General features: G+C 44.2%; 2 pseudogenes; one reads left to right on the forward strand and one right to left on the reverse strand.

The window, feature by feature from the left end:
• Positions 1 to 1,699: 1,699 nt before the first annotated feature.
• On the reverse strand, positions 1,700 to 17,873 carry LOC125537355 (protein BIIDXI pseudogene; annotated as a pseudogene).
• A 3,801-nt stretch (positions 17,874 to 21,674) lies between these two features.
• Positions 21,675 to 22,522, forward strand: LOC147985991 (uncharacterized; annotated as a pseudogene).
• Positions 22,523 to 22,779: the final 257 nt, after the last annotated feature.

Here is a 22,779-nt window from a genome sequence, read left to right on the forward strand (position 1 = left end):
GGGATCGATTGGTCTAGGCTGACCCTCGTGGTAGATGGTAGCATTCTTAAATTGGGGGTGCCGGAGCGACCCCGAGCTGTTTTCAGTTCAACGCCTCGCGTATTACGAGCTCCGGCGTCCGTGCTGCGCCGGCGTGGTACCTGCAGTGACGCCGCAGATCCAAAGCTACCCCCGGTGTCCACCTTGGACCGCTTCAAGGCAATGCGGAGGGCTAGCTCCTCGTCGAAGTCGAGGTCGGAGCTGGAGTGGCTACCAGCGCTCGACATTGTGGATCGGAATGAGGGAGGGAAGATGATAGGACGGAGCAAGAGACACGAGCGGAGTGAGCTAGGGTTCGTAAATACTGTGCCAACTGCCATGGATAATGCCACCATCTCAAAAGAGGTGCCTAGAAGTTTCCTCAATGCACTCATGGCAAAACACATAATCATAACAGTCCAGGTGAAATAGTTTTCTTTTTAGCAAATTCCTCGTATTAACTCTATCATGGAGTAGAAGCTAGAAAAATAACATGCCTCAATCTGCAAGCACTCTTCCATAGCCATTTAAAAATTGGCGTTCCTCCTATTGTGAACAGAGATGGTGGTACATTATGATTGAAGAATACTTGCTCTTTGAACCCTTGCATGTCCATCTATCACGCACTTGAGAATTACTTTGATTCTGAAGAATACTCTGCACCCGAGTGAATTGATTGTAGGCTTGTGTTGAAAAGTTGGGTTGGGTCTTCAGTCTGATTCCAGATATCCACATATTGAATATCCGTCTTTGTATAGGAATGCATCTCTGGGTGCTTGTGTTTGAGTGGTTGATCTAACCAAAATCCATGCCAGAGGAGGATTGATTTGCCATTTCCTAACGCAATTGGAGTTCCCCTTATATTCTTGTAGCAGTTTTAGATGATTTCCCACCAACTTGACCCTTCCATCTTAAATCCAGGTAGAGAATCAGAATAGTATTTCTCCCAAATAAGAGACACCTAGGTCAATGGATCTTTGTTGAGAATTTTTTGAATATTCATCATCATCAATGCTTTGGTATGCGCAGGGACACATCTATAATCCCCAACCCTCCTGATCTTTGGGTTTACACACATTGTCTGAGGCAATTAGGGTAGGTCCAGCAATTTGTTGCCCAAACTTTCTTCATAAGAAATTCCCGAGATACCTATTTATCTTGCTGATAATGGAAGCATGTAGTGTTAGGGTGCTCATGAAGAATATTGCAAGGGCTGAAAAAACTGACTTAACTAGAAGAAACCTTCCATCATATGAAATCATAGTTGAGCACCCAGACAGTCTTCTAATTTGTTGCAAGTGAGGATAAAATCTATGTTGGCACTGAGAGCTAACCCTAAATATGTGAATGGGAAGTTCCCTCCTTTGCATCCGAGAGCATTGAGGAGCTGTGTGGAAATCACTTCTTGCACATAACAGGGATCATGACTGATTTGTCATAATTTATTTTCAATTCAGTTTGAGCTGCATAGTGTTCAATAAATTATTCATTTGTTCCACTTGGCTTTGAATGACAGGGATTAACATGGCACATTCAAGTCCTGATTTTCAAGTAATACAATACAAAGATGCGATTTTAGTTTATTTCATGTCATCCTTACTTATTCCAAAGATAGTCAATACATTCCGCAGATACAAAATAAACACACGCAAGCACACCAACAGTCTAAAGTGTGAGCTAGCTACAGAAGCAGCCGGCGAGCAGTGTGTGCATGCGCAGCGACGAGCGAGATGTCGTCAAACACAAGACCGCAGAGCGTGGCTTCAGACGTCATGTGGTGGTTCCAGCGTTGGAACACCACGCGCATCAGGTTGGAGATCGCCGTGAAGTGGAGCTCGGCGAGCTTGGACCCGCCCGTGCCCTGGGACTCGTACGACACCTTCAAGGTCTCCTGCCCTGCGTACTGTTGGGTTTCGTAGTAATTTAAAAAAAATCCTACGCTCACGCAAGATCATAGTGATGCATAGCAACGAAATGAGGAGAGTGTGATCTATGTACCCTTGTAGATCGACAACGGAAGCGTTTGGTTGATGTAGTCGTACGTCTCCACGACCCGACCGATCAAGCACCGAAACTACGGCACCTTCGAGTTCTAGCACACGTTCAGCTCGATGACGATCCCCGGACTCCGATCCAGCAAAGTGTCGGGGAAGAGTTCCGTCAGCACGACGGCGTGGTGACGATCTTGATGTACTACCATCGCAGGGCTTCTCCTAAGCACTGCTACAATATTATCGAGGACTATGGTGGAAGGGGGCACCGCACACGGCTAAGAATATGATCACGTGGATCAACTTGTGTCTCTAGGGGTGCCCCTGCCTCCGTATATAAAGGTTCAAGGGAGGGGGGCCGGCCGGCCAAGGTGTGGCGTGCCAGGAGGAGTCCTACTCCCAGAAGGAGTAGGACTCCCCCCCTTTCCTAGTTGGAATAGGATTCGTGGAGTGGGAAAAGAGAGAGAGAGAGAGAAGGAGGGGGGCGCCAGCCCCCTCTCTCCTTGTCCTGTTTGGACTAGGGGTGGAGGGGCGCGCGGCCCAGCCCTGGCTGCCTCTTCTCTTCTTCCACTAAGGCCCACTAAGGCCCATATACCTCCCGGGGGGTTCCGGTAACCTCCCGGTACTCCGGTAAAATCCCGATTTCACCCGAAACACTTCCGATATCCAAACATAGGCTTCCAATATATCAATCTTTATGTCTCGACCATTTCGAGACTCCTCGTCATGTCCGTGATCACATCCGGGACACCGAACAACCTTCGGTACATCAAAATGCATAAACTCATAATATAACTGTCATCGTAACCTTAAGCGTGCGGACCCTATGGGTTCGAGAACAATGTAGACATGACCGAGACACGTCTCCGGTCAATAACCAATAGCGGAACCTGGATGCTCATATTGGCTCCTACATATTCTACGAAGATCTTTTATCGATCAGACCGCATAACAACATACGTTGTTCCCTTTGTCATCGGTATGTTACTTGCCCGAGATTCGATCGTCGGTATCCCATACCTAGTTCAATCTCGTTACCGGCAAGTCTCTTTACTCGTTCCGTAATACATCATCCCGCAACTAACTCATTAGTTGCAATGCTTGCAAGGCTTAAGTGATGTGCATTACCGAGAGGGCCCAGAGATACCTCTCCGACAATCGGAGTGACAAATCCTAATCTCGAAATACGCCAACCCAACATGTACCTTTGGAGACACCTGTAGAGCTCCTTTATAATCACCCAGTTACGTTGTGACGTTTGGTAGCACACAAAGTGTTCCTCCGGCAAACGGGAGTTGCATAATCTCATAGTCATAGGAACATGTATAAGTCATGAAGAAAGCAATAGCAACATACTAAACGATCGGGTGCTAAGCTAATGGAATGGGTCATGTCAATCAGATCATTCAACTAATGATGTGATCCCGTTAATCAAATGACAACTCTTTGTCCATGGTTAGGAAACATAACTATCTTTGATTAACGAGCTAGTCAAGTAGAGGCATACTAGTGACACTCTGTTTGTCTATGTATTCACACATGTATTATGTTTCCGGTTAATACAATTCTAGCATGAATAATAAACTTTTATCATGATATAAGGAAATAAATAATAACTTTATTATTGCCTATAGGGCATATTTCTTTCAGTCTCCCACTTGCACTAGAGTCAATAATCTAGATTACATCACCATGTGATTAACATCGATAGTTCACATCATCATGTGTTTAAAACCCATAGTTCACATCGCCATGTGACCAACACCCAAAGGGTTTACTAGATTCAGTAATCTAGTTCACATCGCTATGTGATTAACACCCAAAGAGAACTAAGGTGTGATCATGTTTTGCTTGTGAGAGAATTTTAGTCAACGGGCCTGCCATATTCAGATCCGTATGTATTTTGCAAATATCTATGTCAACAATGCTCTGCACAGAGCTACTCTAGCTAATTGCTCCCACTTTCAATATGTATCCAGATTGAGACTTAAAGTTATCTAGATCAGTGTCAAAACTTGCATCGATGTAACTCTTTACGACGAACCTTTTTTCACCTCCATAATCGAGAAACATATCCTTATTCCACTAAGGATAATTTTGACCGCTGTCCAGTGATCTACTCCTAGATCACTATTGTACTCCCTTGCCAAAATCAGTGTAGGGTATACAATAGATCTGGTACACAGCATGGCATACTTTATAGAACCTATGGCTGAGGCATAGGGAATGACTTTCATTCTCTTTCTATCTTATGCCGTGGTCGGGCTTTGAGTCTTACTCAATTTCATACCTTGTAACACAGGTAAGAACCCTTTCTATGACTGTTCCATTTTGAACTACTTCAAAATCTTGTCAAGGTATGTACTCATTGAAAAAACTTATCAAGCGTCTTGATCTATCTCTATAGATCTTGATGCTCAATATGTAAGCAGCTTTACCGAGGTCTTTCTTTGAAAAACTCCTTTCAAATATTCCTTTATGCTTTCCAGAAAATTATACATTATTTCCGATCAACAATATGTTGTTCACATATACTTATCAGAAATGTTGTAGTGCTCCCACTCACTTTCTTGTAAATACATGCTTCACCGTAAGTCTGTATAAAACTATATGCTTTGATCAACTTATCAAAGCGTATATTCCAACTCCGAGATGCTTGCACCAGTCCATAGATGGATCGTTGGAGCTTGCATATTTTGTTAACACCTTTAGGATTGACAAAACCTTCTGGTTGCATCATATACAACTCTTTTTTAAGAAATCCATTAAGGAATGCAGTTTTGTTTATCCATTTGCCAAATTTCATAAAATGCGGCAATTGCTAACATGATTCGGACAGACTTAAGCATATATACGAGTGAGAAAATCTCATCGTAGTCAACACCTTGAACTTGTCGAAAACCTTTTGCGACAATTCTAGCTTTGTAGATAGTAACACTACTATCAGCGTCCGTCTTCCTCTTGAAGATCCATTTATTTTCTATGGCTTGCCGATCATCGGGCAAATCCATCAAAGTCCATACTTTGTTCTCATACTTGGATCATATCTCAGATTTTATGGCCGCAAGTTCGTCATGGTCTAGTAACATGACTTCTAGAACAGGATTGATGTACCACTCTGGTGCGGATCTCACTCTAGTTTACCTACGAGATTGGGTAGTAACTTGATCTGAAGTTACATGATCATCATCATTAGCTTCCTCACTAATTGGTGTAGTAGTCACAGGAACAGATTTCTGTGATGAACTACTTTCCAATAAGGAAGCAGGTACAGTTACCACATCAAGTTCTACTTTCCTCCCACTCACTTCTTTCGAGAGAAACTCCTTCTCTAGAAAAACTCCGAATTTAGCAACAAAAGTCTTGCCTTTGGATTTGTGATAGAAGGTGTACCCAACAGTCTCCTTTGGGTATCCTATGAAGACATATTTCTCCGATTTGGGTTTGAGCTTATCAGGATGAAACTTTTTCATATAAGCATCACAATCCCAAACTTTAAGAAACTACAACTTTGGTTTCTTACCAAACCATAGTTCAAATTGTGTCGTCTCAACGGACTTAGATGGTGCCCTTTTAAACGTGAATGCAGCTGTCTTTAATGCATAACCCCAAAACGATAGTGGTAGATCGATAAGAGACATCATAGATCGCACCATATCTAATAAAGTACCGTTATAATGTTCGGACACACCATTATGCTGTGGTGTTCCAGGTGGCGTGAGTAGTAAAACTATTTCACATTGTTTTAACTGAAGGCCAAACTCGTAACTCAAATATTTTACCTCTGCGATCATATTGTAGAAACTTTTTTTTGTTACGATGATTCTCCACTTCACTCTGAAATTCTTTGAACTTTTCAAATATTTCAGACTTGTGTTTCATTAAGTAGATATACCCATATCTGCTCAAATCATCTGTGAAGGTCAGAAAATAATGATACCCGCCGCGAGCCTTAACACTCATCGGATCTCATACATCAGTATGTATTATTTCCAATAAGTCAGTTGCTTGCTCCATAGTTCCGGAGAACGGCGTTTTAGTCATCTTGCCCATGAGGCATGGTTCACAAGCATCAACTGATTCATAATCAAGTGATTCCAAAAACCCATTAGCATGGAGTTTCTTCATGCGCTTTACACCAATATGACCTAAACAGCAGTGCCACAAATAAGTTGCACTATCATTATTAACTTTGCATCTTTTGGTTTCAATATTATGATTATGTGTATCACTACGATCGAGATCCAACGAACTATTTTCATTGGGTGTGTAACCATATAAGGTTTTATTCATGTAAACAGAACAATGATTTATTCTCTTACTTAAATGAATAACCGTATTACAATAAACATGATCAAATCATATTCATGCTCAACGCAAACACCAAATAACACTTATTCAGGTTCAACACTAATCCCGAAAGTATAGGGAGTGTGCGATGATGATCATATCAATCTTGGAACCACTTCCAACACACATCGTCACTTCACCCTTAACTAGTCTCTGTTTATTCTGCAACTCCCGTTTCGTGTTACTAATCTTAGCAACTGAACTAGTATCAAATACTGAGGGGTTGCTATAAACACTAGTAAAGTACACATCAACAACATGTATATCAAATATACTTATGTTTACTTTGCCATCCTTCTTATCTGCCAATCACTTGGGGTAGTTCCGCTTCCAGTGACCAGTCCCTTTGCAGTAGAAGCACTCAGTTTCAGGCTTAGGTCCAGGTTTGGGTTTCTTCTCTTGAGTAGCAACTTGCTTGCTGTTCTTTTTGAAGTTCCCCTTCTTCTTCCCTTTGCCCTTTTTCTTGAAACTAGTGGTCTTGTTGACCATCAACACTTGATGTTTTTCTCGATTTCTACCTTCGTCAATTTCCACATTACGAAGAGCTTGGGAATCGTTTCCGTTATCCCTTGCATATCATAGTTCATCACGAAGTTCTACTAACTTGGTGATGGTGACTAGAGAATTCTGTCAATCACTATCTTATCTGGAAGATTAACTCCCACTTGATTCAAGCGATTGTAGTACTCAGACAATCTGAGCACATGCTCACTAGTTGAGCAATTCTCCTCCATCTTTTAGCTATAGAACTTGTTGGAGACTTCATATCTCTCAACTCGGGTATTTGCTTGAAATATTAACTTCAACTCCTGGAACATCTCATATGCTCCATGACGTTCAAAACGTCTTTGAAGTCCCGATTCTAAGCCATTAAGCATGGTGCACTAAACTATCAAGTAGTCATCATATTGAGCTAGCCAAACGTTCATAACGTCTGCATCTGCTCCTGCAATAGGTCCGTCACCTAGCGGTGCACCAAGGACATAATTCTTCTGTGCAGCAATGAGGATAAACCTCAGATCATGGATCCAATCCGCATCATTGCTACTAACATCTTTCAACACAATTTTCTCTAGGAACATATCAAAATAAACACAGGGAAGCAACAACGCGAGCTATTGATCTACAACATAATTTGCAAAATACTACCAGGACTAAGTTCATGATAAATTTAAGTTCAATTAATCATATTACTTAAGAACTCCCACTTAGATAGACATCCCTCTAATCCTCTAAGTGATTACGTGATCCAAATCAACTAAACCATGTCCGATCATCACGTGAGATGGAGTAGTTTCGTTGGTGAACATCACTATGTTGATCATATCTACTATATGATTCACGCTCGACCTTTCGGTCTCCGTGTTCCGAGGCCATATCTATATATGCTTGGCTCGTCAAGTATAACCTGAGTATTCCGCGTGTGCAACTGTTTTGCACCCGTTGTATTTGAACGTAGAGCCTATCACACCCGATCATCACGTGGTGTCTCAGCACGAAGAACTTTCGCAACGGTGCATACTCAGGGAGAACACTTCTTGATAATTTAGTGAGAGATCATCTTATAATGCTACCGTCAATCAAAGCAAGATAAGATGCATAAAAGATAAACATCACATGCAATCAATATAAGTGATATGATATGGCCATCATCATCTTGTGCTTGTGATCTCCATCTTTGAAGCACCGTCATGATCACCATCGTCACCGGCGCGACACCTTGATCTCCATCGTAGCATCGTTGTCGTCTCGCCAATCTTATGCTTCCACGACTATCGCTACCGCTTAGTGATAAAGTAAAGCATTACAGCGCGATTGCATTGCATACAATAAAGCGACAACCCTATGGCTCTTGCCGGTTGCCGATAACTCGGTTCCAAAACATGATCATCTCATACAATAAAATTTAGCATCATGTCTTGACCATATCACATCACAACATGCCCTGCAAAAACAAGTTAGACGTCCTCTACTTTGTTGTTGCATGTTTTACGTGGCTGCTACGGGCTTAAGCAAGAACCAATCTTACCTACGCATCAAAACCACAACGATAGTTTGTCAAGTTGGTGCTATTTTAACCTTCGCAAGGACCGGGCGTAGCCACACTCGGTTCAACTAAAGTTGGAGAAACTGTCACCCGCAAGCCACCTATGTGCAAAGCACGTCGGGAGAACCGGTCTCGCGTAAGCGTACGCGTAATGTCGGTCTGGGCCGCTTCGTCCAACAATACCGCCGAACCAAAGTATGACATGCTGGTAAGCAGTATGACTTATATCGCCCACAACTCACTTGTGTTCTACTCGTGCATATAACATCAACATATAAAACCTAGGCTCGGATGCCACTGTTGGGTTTCGTAGTAATTTCAAAAAAATTCCTACGCTCAGGCAAGATCATAGTGATGCATAGCAAGGAGATGGGGAGAGTGTGATCTACGTACCCTTGTAGATCGACAACGGAAGCGTTTGGTTGATGTAGTCATACGTCTCCACTGCCCGACCGATCAAGCACCGAAACTACGGCACCTCCGAGTTCTAGCACACGTTCAGCTCGATGACGATCCCCGGACTCCGATCCAGCAAAGTGTCGGGGAAGAGTTCCGTCAGCACGACGGCGTGGTGACGATCTTGATGTACTACCGTCGCAGGGCTTCGCCTAAGCACTGCTACAATATTATCGAGGACTATGGTGGAAGGGGGCACCGCACACGGCTAGGAATATGATCATGTGGATCAACTTGTGTCTCTAGGGGTGCCCCTGCCTCCGTATATAAAGGTTCAAGGGAGGGGGGCCGGCCGGCCAAGGTGTGGCGCGCCAGGAGGAGTCCTACTCCTTCTGGGAGTAGGTCTCCCCCCTTTCCTAGTTGGAATAGGATTCGTGGAGTGGGAATAGAGAGAGAGAGAAGGAGGGGAGCGCCAGCCCCCTCTCTCCTTGTCCTGTTCGGACTAGGGGTGGAGGGGCGCGCGGCCCAGCCCTGGCTGCCTCTTCTCTTCTTCCACTAAGGCCCACTAAGGCCCATATACCTCCCGGGGGGTTCCGGTAACCTCCCGGTACTCCGGTAAAATCCCGATTTCACCCGGAACACTTCCGATATCCAAACATAGGCTTCCAATATATCAATCTTTATGTCTCGACCATTTCGAGACTCCTCGTCATGTCCGTGATCACATCCGGGACACCGAACAACCTTCGGTACATCAAAATGCATAAACTCATAATATAACTGTCATCGTAACCTTAAGCGTGCGGACCCTACGGGTTCGAGAACAATGTAGACATGACCGAGACACGTCTCCGGTCAATAACCAATAGTGGAACCTGGATGCTCATATTGGCTCCTACATATTCTACGAAGATCTTTTATCGATCAGACCGCATAACAACATACGTTGTTCCCTTTGTCATCGATATGTTACTTGCCCGAGATTCGATCGTCGGTATCCCATACCTAGTTCAATCTCATTACCGGCAAGTCTCTTTACTCGTTCCGTAATACATCATCCCGCAACTAACTCATTAGTTGCAATGCTTGCAAGGCTTAAGTGATGTGCATTACCGAGAGGGCCCAGAGATACCTCTCCGACAATCGGAGTGACAAATCCTAATCTCGAAATACGCCAACCCAACATGTACCTTTGGAGACACCTGTAGAGCTCCTTTATAATCACCTAGTTACGTTGTGATGTTTGGTAGCACACAAAGTGTTCCTCCGGCAAATGGGAGTTGCATAATCTCATAGTCATAGGAACATGTATAAGTCATGAAGAAAGCAATAGCAACATACTAAATGATCGGGTGCTAAGCTAATGGAATGGGTCATGTCAATCAGATCATTCAACTAATGATGTGATCCCGTTAATCAAATGACAACTCTTTGTCCATGGTTAGGAAACATAACCATCTTTGATTAACGAGCTAGTCAAGTAGAGGCATACTAGTGACACTCTGTTTGTCTATGTATTCACACATGTATTATGTTTCCGGTTAATACAATTCTAGCATGAATAATAAACTTTTATCATGATATAAGGAAATAAATAATAACTTTATTATTGCCTCTAGGGCATATTTCCTTCACGTACGCGCCCACGACCAGGGACCCGCTGCACCCGTTGCCCGTGTCACCGTCGGAGAATGAGAGCATGTATGACCGTCCAGGCACAATGCTCACCTCCTGCAGCAGCGTGCACTCCAGACCGGCCACCAGCTCCACGGCGCGCGTGCCGTGCGGAACAACATGGTGCGGCATGTCGACGTACTTGACAACCTTCGATCCCGACATGATCATCCACCCTAGAAGAGGAGAATGCTCGTCGTCGCGCTCGGGTTCTCCTCAATGCCGATGTTGTGGATGGACATGCATACATCACTATGCTTTGCCTTGAAGGCCCAGGAGTAGGAGTCCCAGCCGGTGTTGGTGTACACGGTCTGGATGGGAAGCATGCTGGAGTTGGGGGCGACCGACACGTTGAGCTTCTCTTCCTGGGCGCACAACCGAGCGGCGATCAAGGTGACGGAGTAGTACATGTGACGGGTGACATCGAACTGCGTCCGGATGATGGCGTCGTTTACCCAGACGCAAGGCGTTGGCTCCCTCGGGCACCGCCATGAGCCCATGATCATGTCCTCCTGCTTGTGCCCCGACTCAATGTACTCGATGAACCCTGAAGTCTCCCAGTATGGCACCGAGTAGCTTCCCGTCACCACCGTGTCGTTCTTCAACTATGACTTGTCCAGTCCTTTTTTGAAGTTTCAATTGGGTAGCAGGCCTACACATTAAAGATGCATGGTTATTTTTGCCAAACATATTATGCAGTTAATAAATCTCTTAAATGACGTATACATACAGTTAAATAATTGGATTATCAGGGTGCAAATGAACAAATTTGTAAAAAAAAAGATGGGCACCAAAAGTTCAATCCAATAAATCAAACGGGATCTTGAGAAAAATCATATGGAATATAAATATATAATCCTCTAAGATTACTATGGATTTTCTTTGAATCAAATATGCATTGACAGCAGTTCTTAAGGATACTGCACATGAGCTCCTGATGTCTAGCTAACAATCAGCACTAGGTATTGAATCTTCAACGATTTCGATCATACACTGATACGTCGATACATTATCATGTAGACCACCAACAATAACTTGTCACATGATATTTCGTCAAGAAAGATCACTGACATGGCTAGTCTGATGCACTCCAGTTAGCTCGAATATGAACAGATAATATTCTGAAGAAACAGATCAGTTGGCCATGTTCATGTACATGTGTTAAACTACTGGACATCCCTCCTTTCACCAACATTAGACGGTTGTACGTCAATGCGGGTTACTATACATGAACTGCCCGACCTGACATGGATCCGTTCCCCACTGGCCTGCTGAACACATTGTTCGCTACTGTTGGAGGCCTGCTGTCCCTTTTCCCGGTGCACGCCGAAAGGAGGGATGGAGAAGACTTGCTTGGCGGCGCAATGATCTGGAACGGTGGTGAGGAACCATATGAAGCGGCGGCAGCTAGGGTAGACGTCTGCCTGACTATATAGTGCGGGCCGGGTAGGTTGTGGGAGGAAACCCCATGTTCGAGTCGTCACGATCCAAAAGAATCGAAAACGGTTCATTAATTAACACGTCCGTTAATTATTAATTAATGACTCATTAATTTTTCCTGAGCAGCAAAAATATAGACAACACGCATAGCTATGTCCTCTGCTCGGCTCAATCCCGCAACCCGCAACTTCCGGGGTGGGACTAAAATTTAGCCTCACTCACTCCACTCACATGTGTGCATGAATGAGCCAAGAGAATTTCAGAATTTTAGTTGGGCTTTGGGCCAAAGGCCTAGTAGCAAAATTCCAACAATCCCCCACAAAGTCTCATTGGCACATCTCATCATTTAGTTCCAAAACATTGTTTATATACCGGAGCTTAGTGAAGACTGTGAAGTTGAACTTCCACTTAGAGATTTATGCTACACTAGATCACAACTTGAATAGTGGACTATGCCTTGAACTACAAGTTTTCTGCGAGACTAGTTTCACACAAATTCTTGACCGATACTGGGCTACCGCAAGGCTTCCCCGCGGGTGGAGCGTATACGTCATACTCCAGGGCCTTTTCATGAATTTATTAGAGAACACTCAATTCTCACAGACTGCGACATTAACAGTCAAATTCATATAGGTGTGTTCCTCAAAAGATGTTCTGCAGGACAACATCTCAGCTTACCCGAATAAGCCACTTGGAACACATTAAGATAAGTATCAACCTGCCATGCAGATCAGGAGAGTATTGCATCTTCATGGAGTGGGATAGGTAATATAGGGATACTCTCCTCCCAGCTGACCAACAACTTGTCTCCCACTTCTACTTCACGGGATCTCCGATCACATAGAGTGGGTTACCACTATGGACAACTCATGTGGTGGGTCTCAGACCCCTCTCCATCGATGCATTATCTATCACATTGCGTGATAGACCCTTTGTGAAGGGATCTGCCAAATTTTTCGATGTTTGGATATAATCCAACGTAATAACTCCGGAGTTTCTCAATTTTCTGACAGATTTCAGTCTCCTCTTCACATGCCTTGAGGACTTCATATTGTCCTTTGAACTGTTTATTTTGACGATCACAGTTTGATTATCACAGTTCATCAGGATAGGGGGTATTGGTTTTTCAACCATAGGTAAGTCCATCAAGAGTTCACGAAGCCACTCTGCTTCAATAGTGGCAGTGTCTAATGCTGTGAGTTCTGCTTCCATAGTTGACCTCGTTAAGATGGTCTGCTTGCAAGACTTCTAGGAAACAACGCCACCACCAAGTGTGAAAACATAACCACTTGTGGCCTTAATCTCATCAGCATCAGATATCCAGTTTGAGTCACTATAACCCTCCCGTACCCTTGGATACCCGGTGTAGTGAATCTCATAGCTCGCGGTGCCTTTCAAATAGCGCATAACTCTCTCAAGCGCATGCCAATGATCATCTCCCGGTTTTGACACAAACCGACTCAGCTTGCTCACAGCAAAAGAGATGTCAAGCCTCGTGGCACTCGCCAAATACATAAGCGAGCCAATAATCTGAGAATACCTCAGTTGATCTCTAGCAATCTGTCGATTCTTTCGAAGCAACACACTAGCATCATATGGAGTTGGAGAAGGCGTGCAGTCCAAAACGACTCAAGACCTTTTCCACATAGTGAGACTGAAGCAGTGTGATCCCACCATTCTCATCTCTCAACAGCTTGATGTTTAAGATAACATCAGCTACTCCTAGATCCTTCATCTCAAAACAACGAGATAAGAAATCCTTAACCTCCTTGATTAAATCAAGTTTGGTTCCAAAGATCAGTATGTCGTCGACATACAGACAAAGAATAACTCCTTCACCCCCACCATAGCGATAGTACACACACTTGTCACCATTGTTTACTACAAAGCCGACAGCAGTTAATGTTTCGAACTTCTCATGCCACTCCTTAGGAGCTTGTTTAAGGCCATATAAAGACTTTAGTAACTTGCACACCTTTTCTTCCTGACCAGGTACTACAAAACCATCTGGCTGATCCATGTAAATTTCCTCCTTCAACTCTCCATTGAGGAAAGCTGTCTTAACGTCCATTTGATGAACGAGAAGACCATGTGAGGCAGCCAGTGATAGTAGCACCCGAATTGTGGTCAGTCTAGCCACGGGTGAGTAAGTGTCAAAGAAGTCTTCACCTTCTTTCTGGGTATAACTCTTGGCCACAAGCCGTGCCTTGTACTTTTCAATCGTACCATCAAGTCTAAGCTTCTTCTTGAACACCCACTTACATCCTACAGGTTTGCACCCATAAGGACGGTCGGTGATCTCCCAGGTACCGTTAGCTAAGATGGAATCCATCTCGCTACGTACAGCTTCCTTCCAGTAGTCAGCATCAGGAGATGCATAGGCTTCTGAAATAGTCCTGGGTGTGTCATCCACTAGGTACACAATGAAATCATCACCAAAGGACTTTGCAGTCCTCTGTCTCTTACTCCTCACAGGAGTTCCATTGTCACCCTCAACAGGATTCTCAACGTGTTCCATCGCAATGGTGGGTTCAGGAATTACAGTGAATTCCTCACTAGATGGAGTAGGTATCTCCTGATTTGATGAACTCGACATATCCTTCATAGGAAATATGTCCTCAAAGAAAGTTGCATCATTCGACTCCATAATCGTAACAACATGCATGTCGGATACCTCAAATTTTATTATCAAAAATCTATAGCTGATGCTATGAAAAACATAGCCCAGAAGAACGCAATCCACGGTTTTTGGTCCAAGCTTGCGCTTCTTGGGAATTGGTATATTGACTTTCGCCAAACAACCCCAAGTACGTAGGTAAGAGAGTTTCGATCTTTTCCTTTCCCATTCCTCAAACGGAGTCATGGTCTTATGCTTTGTGGGAACTCAGTTTAGGACATGACACACAGTCATTAGCGCCTGCCCCCACCATTCCTTGGAAAGACCCGATGTGTCTAACATGGTGTTAACCATATCAGTTAGAGTTCGGTTCTTTATTTCGGCTACCCCATTTTACTGAGGTGAGTAGGGAGGCGTCATCTCATGGATTATACCATGTTCCGCACAAAACAGATCAAATTCATTGGAAAAATACTCTCCACCACGATCGGACCTAAGCCGTTTAATTTTTCGATCAAGTTGGTTCTCTGCCTCAGCTTTATAGTTTTTGAAGAAAGTTAAAGCCTCATCTTTTGGTTTCAGGAGATACACATAACAATATCTAGTGGAGTCATCAATCAACGTCATGAAGTATCTCTTTCCACCTTTTGTCAACATGCCATTCATCTCACAAAGATCAGAATGTATAAGCTCTAGTGGCGCCAAGTCTCTTGCCTCTACAGTCTTATGGGACTTGCGAGGTTGCTTTGCTTGCACACATACTTGGCACTTAGAGCCTTTGACAGTAGAGATTTTCAGAATTAAATTCATATTGGCTAGCCGCATCATGCAACCAAAGTTAATGTGACAAAGTGGTGAATGCCAAATATCAGACTCATTGTTGTGGCAAACATTATTAATAACTTTAGTGCAAATATCTGACAAAGACAGGCGGAACAAGCCTCCGCTCTCATAGACTTTTCCAACAAATTGTCCATACTTAGAATTACAACTTTATTGGATTCGAAAACTAACTTAAAACCATCTCGACATAAATGGGAACCGCTAACGAGATTTTTATTTATGGACGGCACATGATGAACGTTCTTCAGACGCACAGTCTTCCCCGAAGTAAACTTCAGATCGACCGTACCAACACCTCGAACGATGGCATGTGACCCGTTCCCCATCAGCACGGGTGAAGTCCCTGTTGCCTGGTAAGAAGAAAACATGGAGGCATCAGCACAAACATGTACATTGGCACCGGTGTCAATTAACCAACCAGGGGATTGAAATACTGAAAGTATGGTAGGAAAAATACCGTACCATGATTCCTTCATATCAATATCACCGATGACAACATTAGCGGACTTGCCGCTCTTCTCATGTTTGCGCTCCTCAAAGCGGTTAGGACACTTCGGAGCCCAGTGATTAGGATCACCGCAGACATGGCAAAGTCCCTTCCCCTTCTTATGAGAATTCTTCTTGAAGTTGGTAGAATGTGATGGCTTGTTCTTTGTATCAAACTTGCCTTTGCCCTGAGTTTTGTTCTTATTGTTTTTGAACTTGTTGGGCTGGGAGTTCTTCTTATGTACCATGTGGGCACTAGAACCTCCCTCAGCAACTCGAGCACGTGTGTCCTTTGCTCTCGCCTTCTCTTCAACATCAAGAGTACCAATGAGATCCGCAATGGAAAACTCCTGTCTCTTGTATTTCAGGGAAGTAGCAAAATTGTTCCACGAAGGTGGAAGCTTGACAATGATGCCTTGGCAACAAATTTGTCCGGCAACACACACTTGAAGTACTCAAATTCTTTTGCGAGCGACTGTATCTCATGAGCCTGCTGTACAACAGGACACTCATCAGTCATCTTGTAGTCATAGAATTGCTCCATGACGTACAACTCGCTGCCGGCGTCCGAGGCACCAAACTTGGCCTCGAGCGCAGCCCACATGTCCTTGCCGTTGTCAAACGACATATACGAATCCACAATGGACTCATCAAGAACACTCAGAAGAGCGCCTTTAAAGAGGGTATCGATCTTCTTGAAAGCTTCCAGCTGTGCTGGATTAAGATCACCCTCAGGCTTGCCCTTGGTGGCGTCATAGCAGCCCATGGTCTGAAACCAGTAGACTGCTCTCGTGCGCCACCTCTTATATTGCGCCCCCTTAAAGGCAGGCGGCTTCAGATGCACAGCAAAACCACTTGGAGTAAATTGCCTATAATCAGGTTTTTGGATTTTTGGAAATATGAGCAAGTTACTACGAGACTTAATCCGAATAATTAGAAGATAGATCATGACTACAGTAGCAGAGATTAAACTAATCATGTGAACTAGCATAGCAGATGAACAGATCACATCTAGGGCATGTACTAGAAACATGAATTCTACCACGATCTCGAACATGAAGGATAGAATCACATACGGTGCAGCGGGAGCAGCACCGCCGGCGTTGATGTTGTCGCCCATGTCGTCGAGGATGAGGTTGCCGAGGTCGGGGAAGAAGTCGTCGTTCGTGAAGTCGTGCTGCTAGCAGTCGCGCGAGTGCGCTCCCCAAAAACCTGATCGCCCCTCTCCCGTACAGGATCACGAGAGGCGGGGTTCCGGAGGCCTGCTGTCCCTTCTCCCGATGCACGCTGAAAGGAGGGACGGAGAAGACTTGCTTGGAGATGCAATGATCTGGAACGGTGGTGAGAAACCATATGAAGCGGCGGCGGCTAGGGTAGACGTCTGCCTGACTATATAGTGCGGGCCGGGTAGGTCGTGGGAGGAAACTCCACGTCCGAGTCGTCACGATCCAAAAGAATCGGAAACGGTTCAGTAATTAACGCGTTTATTAATTATTAATTAATGACTCATTAATTTTTCCCGAGCAGCAAAAATATAGACAACACGCATAGCTATGTCCTCTGCTCGGCTCAATCCCGCAACCCGCGGCGCGGCGCGTCGTGACGAGGCATGGCGTGGCGAGCGAGGAGGAGGAGCGCGCGTGTAGGTCTCCTCTTCTCATGTTCATACAAGTGGTAGAAGAGCTCACCTTATAAAGAGGTGCAACTCTCTCTCAACTTCCGGGGTGGGACTAAACTTTAGCCTCACTCACTCCACTCACATGTGTGCATGAATGAGCCAAGAGAATTTCAGAATTTTAGTTGGGCTTTGGGCCAAAGGCCTACTAGCAAAATTCCAACATACACTTGGTCATATAATCAAACATGGCGCCTTTGATTGTCAACCCTCGTGGGCACAGTAAGAGAACAACGGCGTGACATCATAGACGCACGTGCATAGCCGTGCGTCTATAATGCCACGCTAATAGATACCTTGAGTCATAGGACCATGCTAATAGATACCTTGAGCCATGGGCCTCCCCGCTGACGAGGCCAGCGATGATGATGATGAGGCATTGGCCCCGCAGTCGCCGTTAGCTGCCAATGGTTCGCCCATGGTGGACACTCAACTGGCTCACATGAGCATGGGTGCGAAGGAGAAGAGGCAAGCAGGAGATGGCAAGATGTGTTGCCTCGGCGTGGTCCACGCCATCCGTCGTTGCCAGCACTAACATTGCCTCCTCACCCAATCTGCGCTTGGCTCTTTGGTAGATGTTGCAGATGCCTCGCTCTTCGGCACCATGCGGCTGTTTTTAGAGATCCGCTTCGGTGTTCCTGATGTTTAAACAGTACAAGGATCCGGGTCTATTGCAACAAAATCGTTCGTCGCAATACATACTGATTTGTGGTGATAAGTACCTATTGCCACAAAACGACTTTCGTTGGCAGTCGTTGCGACTGGACACATGGTAATAGGTTGTTGCCACAAAAAAGAAAATGTGGCAATAAAGTGCGCTATTGCAACAACCATGTGGGAAAGTCGCCACATGGTTTTCCGCGGCAACACTCACCTGATGCCACAATTTGGTTTGTGGAGATAGCTTTAATGCAACATGTAACTAATCGTGGCGACTAATAGCTCGTGGCGATAGACATTTGTGGCAACAATCTATGCCAACGACGCTTGTTTCATAGCGCATACTCTTCCATGGCAATAGTTAATTGTGGCAACAATATATGGCAACAATCCTTGTTTTCGTGGTAGCAGGCATTTTGCCACGAACCGTTACACTTGTGGTGCTAAACTTATGGCAACAAATATTTCAGTCGTCGAAACAGGAAATTGGAACACAATCGTTTTGATGTGATAAATAGGTATCACAACAAGTAAACTATTCATGGCAAAAAACTATTGCGACAATTTAAACTTTTTGTGACGATACTCTGTTTCAACAAAACTTAGTTCGGTAGCACCAAATAGTTATCACAACGATCAAAATGCTTGTAGCGAGAAGCTACTGTAACAATGCCAACTTTTCATGGCGATACTCTATTTCAACCAAAAGTTGGTTGTGGTAATAGCCCATTGCAACCGTAAAAAAATACAGGCATTCAATTACAATATTCCAAACCATACATATAATATGTACATTCATAAATTCATAATTCTCATAGCAAATATCCATAAAATGAAACTCAGATGTAATTTAGCCATCCTAATTAAGTGCCAAACTAAACTGTCCATGATCTAGAGTCCAGTCCAGCTAGTTCTTTGGATCCTGCAATCAAGAAAACAAAAAAATAGTTCTAGTTAATGAGTCCAAATAACTTATGCCGTACAATTATTCCAACCCCATTGTTAAAAAAATGTCATCAGACTAACTGAAGTAACACTGTCTCAACAAGCATATGACTGAGCGATCAGAACAATTTTACAACTGTAAATGTCTAAAGCCTAAGTACTAAAAGCTTCCGATGTGACTTAAGTTGTGATTTGATGTATAGTTTCAGTTAAGTTCATGTCCCTAGCTAGCACATATTCATTTTTTGAAGTTGTGCCTTGATGCAGCAACAACACATGGTGAAAAAGAAGCAGCAACTAGCTAATTATGAAGGCCAATGACGTATAAAATGCAGGTGAACATGAAGAGAAAGCAAGGCTGTGACTTACCATTGCTTTAAACATTCGAGAATTCCTCGTTGCAACTTGTATGAGAGCATTTGAAGAAATAATAGTTGGCCTTGCAACTGGAGTCTTATTAGGAGTAGATCTATGTAAAAGAGTATTTTGCAAGTTTGGATACTATTTCCTTTGTTAATCCTCTTCGTTAGCACCTGAAAATAGAAGTGCACTTTTAGCAATGCAATTAAGCAACATAGATCTTACAAGGTCGCAAGCATATGAATGTAATCAGCTGTTGGGTTCCCATCTGTTGGCTCAATTCTGTAAACTTTGCCATCATGTTTTTTTTTTCAAATTCTAGTCTTGATCTTCGCTCCTCTTCTCTGGTTTCCAAGTCTCTCTGCAAATAGTATAACAATGAGATGCTTGACACATGGAAGTACAGTTAGCATCGAAGCATGCATATTTAGTTAGACTCGTACCTTCTCAAAAACTTATTTGTGAGTATGATTTACTCGAGTTCCTGTATAAGGATTAACGGTTTTGATGATTAAGCAATCAAGGATTTTATGCATAATAGCAAGTGTTAGAGATAGCTTAAATGTCATAATTTTTTTACCAGATCTGTGTTGTCCACGTTGGTTTTTGTAAGCTGTTATACTTTCCATCCTTGTTTTTTTTGGCAAATACTTCCCATCCTTGTTACGGGAAAAAATCCTTTCTTTACTGAACACAAAAACAATTAAGGGACTTAGCATTATCAATATGCACCATTCAGATAAGTCATTAAGAATTAAGGATGTTGTGTACCTTGCAGAAAGGAGTAATGTGCATCATCTCTTTCCTCTTAAGCGTGCACATTACCTGACGCATCCCTAGCTATTGAAGTGAACATAAATATTATTATCAAGTTGCCGTGTATTGTACTCAATCTGCTATTAGCAGGATATTGCGTTGAATTCATCACCGTGCCCTTCTGTAAGTAATATCATAATTTCAGTCAATTTCAGAAGAAATGTGGTACTTAAAGCAGGTATAAAAAGTGACCGGAAAAATATCTATTCAAGTCTATACAGAAGCTGTTGTAAGCAAAAATAAGCTAGGCTTTAGAGATTAAATGAAATCAAATGTAGCCTGAATGTGGTAAGCAAACTACCAAGGTCAAATACGCTGAATGTGGCAGTATGGTTCAGTATAGGACAGTGGTTCTGATATTAACTTGGTAATATTTTACATAGTCAAAAAGAAAACTTGAGACTATTTACACAAAACGTGGGGCACTCCAAAATACAAAAATACAGGAGTTGTGGTCGTGGTCGCAGTCGCCATGGCCAGGGACGAAGCTAGACAAAAACTACTATAGTGTCAGCCTTCATTGCAAAGGGGTCAGCATACGTATATGGACAGTAATTAACACAGATTTATGAAGAAATTACAAGATATGACTTGTGTCAGTTGACACCAGTCCCTGGCCATGGCATACACCCACATAGGCCAACTTGACACCCACATAGGCCAACTTGACAGGGAAACATCAATACATTCGTACGAAATAACACTATTTAGTGCAGCCGATGATGTTTGTCTACTTCTCTCAGTCATAGAAAGACACAAACTACTGCAGTATATGTACAGCCGAGGATCACTAGCCAGTGTACAGAAAGAAACAAGATTCAGTAAACGCAACGTTTCAGTTACAGAAAGACACAAGATTCAGTAAACTCAACGTTTTAGTTACAGAAAGAAACAAACTACCTGTGTATGTGCAGCACAAGCAAGACATCTTTAGTATCCTGGTCAGTTAATTTTATAAATAGCATTCTTTCATGTTCCATAAATGCTATTGAACATTACCCATGGAATATTACTATTGGACAATACCCATGGAAGAGTACAGCAACAAGCCAACAACACTAGTAGAAATTCAACTTCAAGCCAAGTATATCTATATATCTACAAGCGTAGCAGTAATTGTAAAGCATCAAGCAAGTATGTTGGTGAGGATCTTGGATCCTTTCACTTGTAGTTGCAGTGACATCTTCAGATCTTAGGTTCTTGCAGGAGAGGAAAGGGAGCTGTGAGGATGCAGACCATGCGGAAGTGGACGGCGACGAAACGATAACTTCGATGGCAAGGGAAGCGACGGAGGAACATCCTCTTCAATGCGTGAGGGAGTGGCTATGGTCGCCGTGGACGGCATTGACAGTGAGGAGTGCTGCACGGCGGTTGCATCCTGGGGGTTGTTGTAGTAGGAAGGCCAGGCAGGCAATTGCATCCCGGCGGCCATGCCAGAGGCGAGGGTAAGGAGTGTTGCACGGCGGCCGTCCGTGTGGTTGTTCTACGATAGAAAGGGGGCGCTGCTATGGCCATACCACCCACCGCCTCCTGCTGCCCCTCCTCCTCGTCTCCCCACGACCGCCCCCACCCCCACCGCCTCCGCCTCCGCCTCCGCCTCTGCCTCCTCCTGACCGTCGCCACCACCACCAATTTCTGCAGCCCCGCGCGCATCCGCTTCGTCTCTCGCCCCGCCCCTTCCCAACGGAACCCCCCTCCCGGCCTCCTCCTCGTCCTCCTCCGAGAGCGCCCCCGATGTCGCCGGCGAGGACACTGGACACCTACGAAGGGAAGGATCTAATGACCGCAGGGGGCAGGGAGGTGGAAGAGGGCCAGGACGAGCAGTACGCGTTCGAGATGGAGGTGCGGAAACTGTCGGGGAAGAACCGAAGAAGAACCGGCGGCTAGTGCGCGCGCGGGTGCGGGTCGGCGCTCCGCTCGACGTCGTCTGGGCCATGCTCACCAACCACGAGGGCCTCGCCGGCTTCATCCCCGGCCTCTCCTAGTGCCGCCGAGGACGCAGCCTTCGCTCGACTCTAGGCGCAGCGCTGCACGGAGGAGATTTGGGAGAAAGGAATAACTTGAGGCAGTGTATGTTCGATGGACTCCGGTGTGGTCTGCAGTGTCGACGCCGTCATGACGCCGTGAGGACGGAGGAACCAGGACGAGAGAGCTCAGATCTGATCTACGATTTGGTGAAGAGAAATAATCGGGAAAATCTGTGAGGGGTGTTTAACGGGGAGGTTAAGAAATTGTGGCGGTAGAGACGACCAAATTATTTGGTGGGAAATTAAAAAAAATGGAGGGAGACTGAAGGCTTTAGCGGGAAGGTTAAAAATTACTTCCCTAAAGCAGAGTACACGCTTAATTATTTGTTTGGAAAGCAGTGTTTTAAGGAAACATTTAGAATAATGAAATAAATTGAAAAAAAATCAAATCAATATGGAATATATCTGCTGCTGAAAATAATATTACTAAAATT

Source organism: Triticum urartu, chromosome 2A, assembly GCF_056163025.1.
Source record: "Triticum urartu cultivar PI428250 chromosome 2A, HENAU_Tu73, whole genome shotgun sequence".
Taxonomy (NCBI): Eukaryota; Viridiplantae; Streptophyta; class Magnoliopsida; order Poales; family Poaceae; genus Triticum; species Triticum urartu.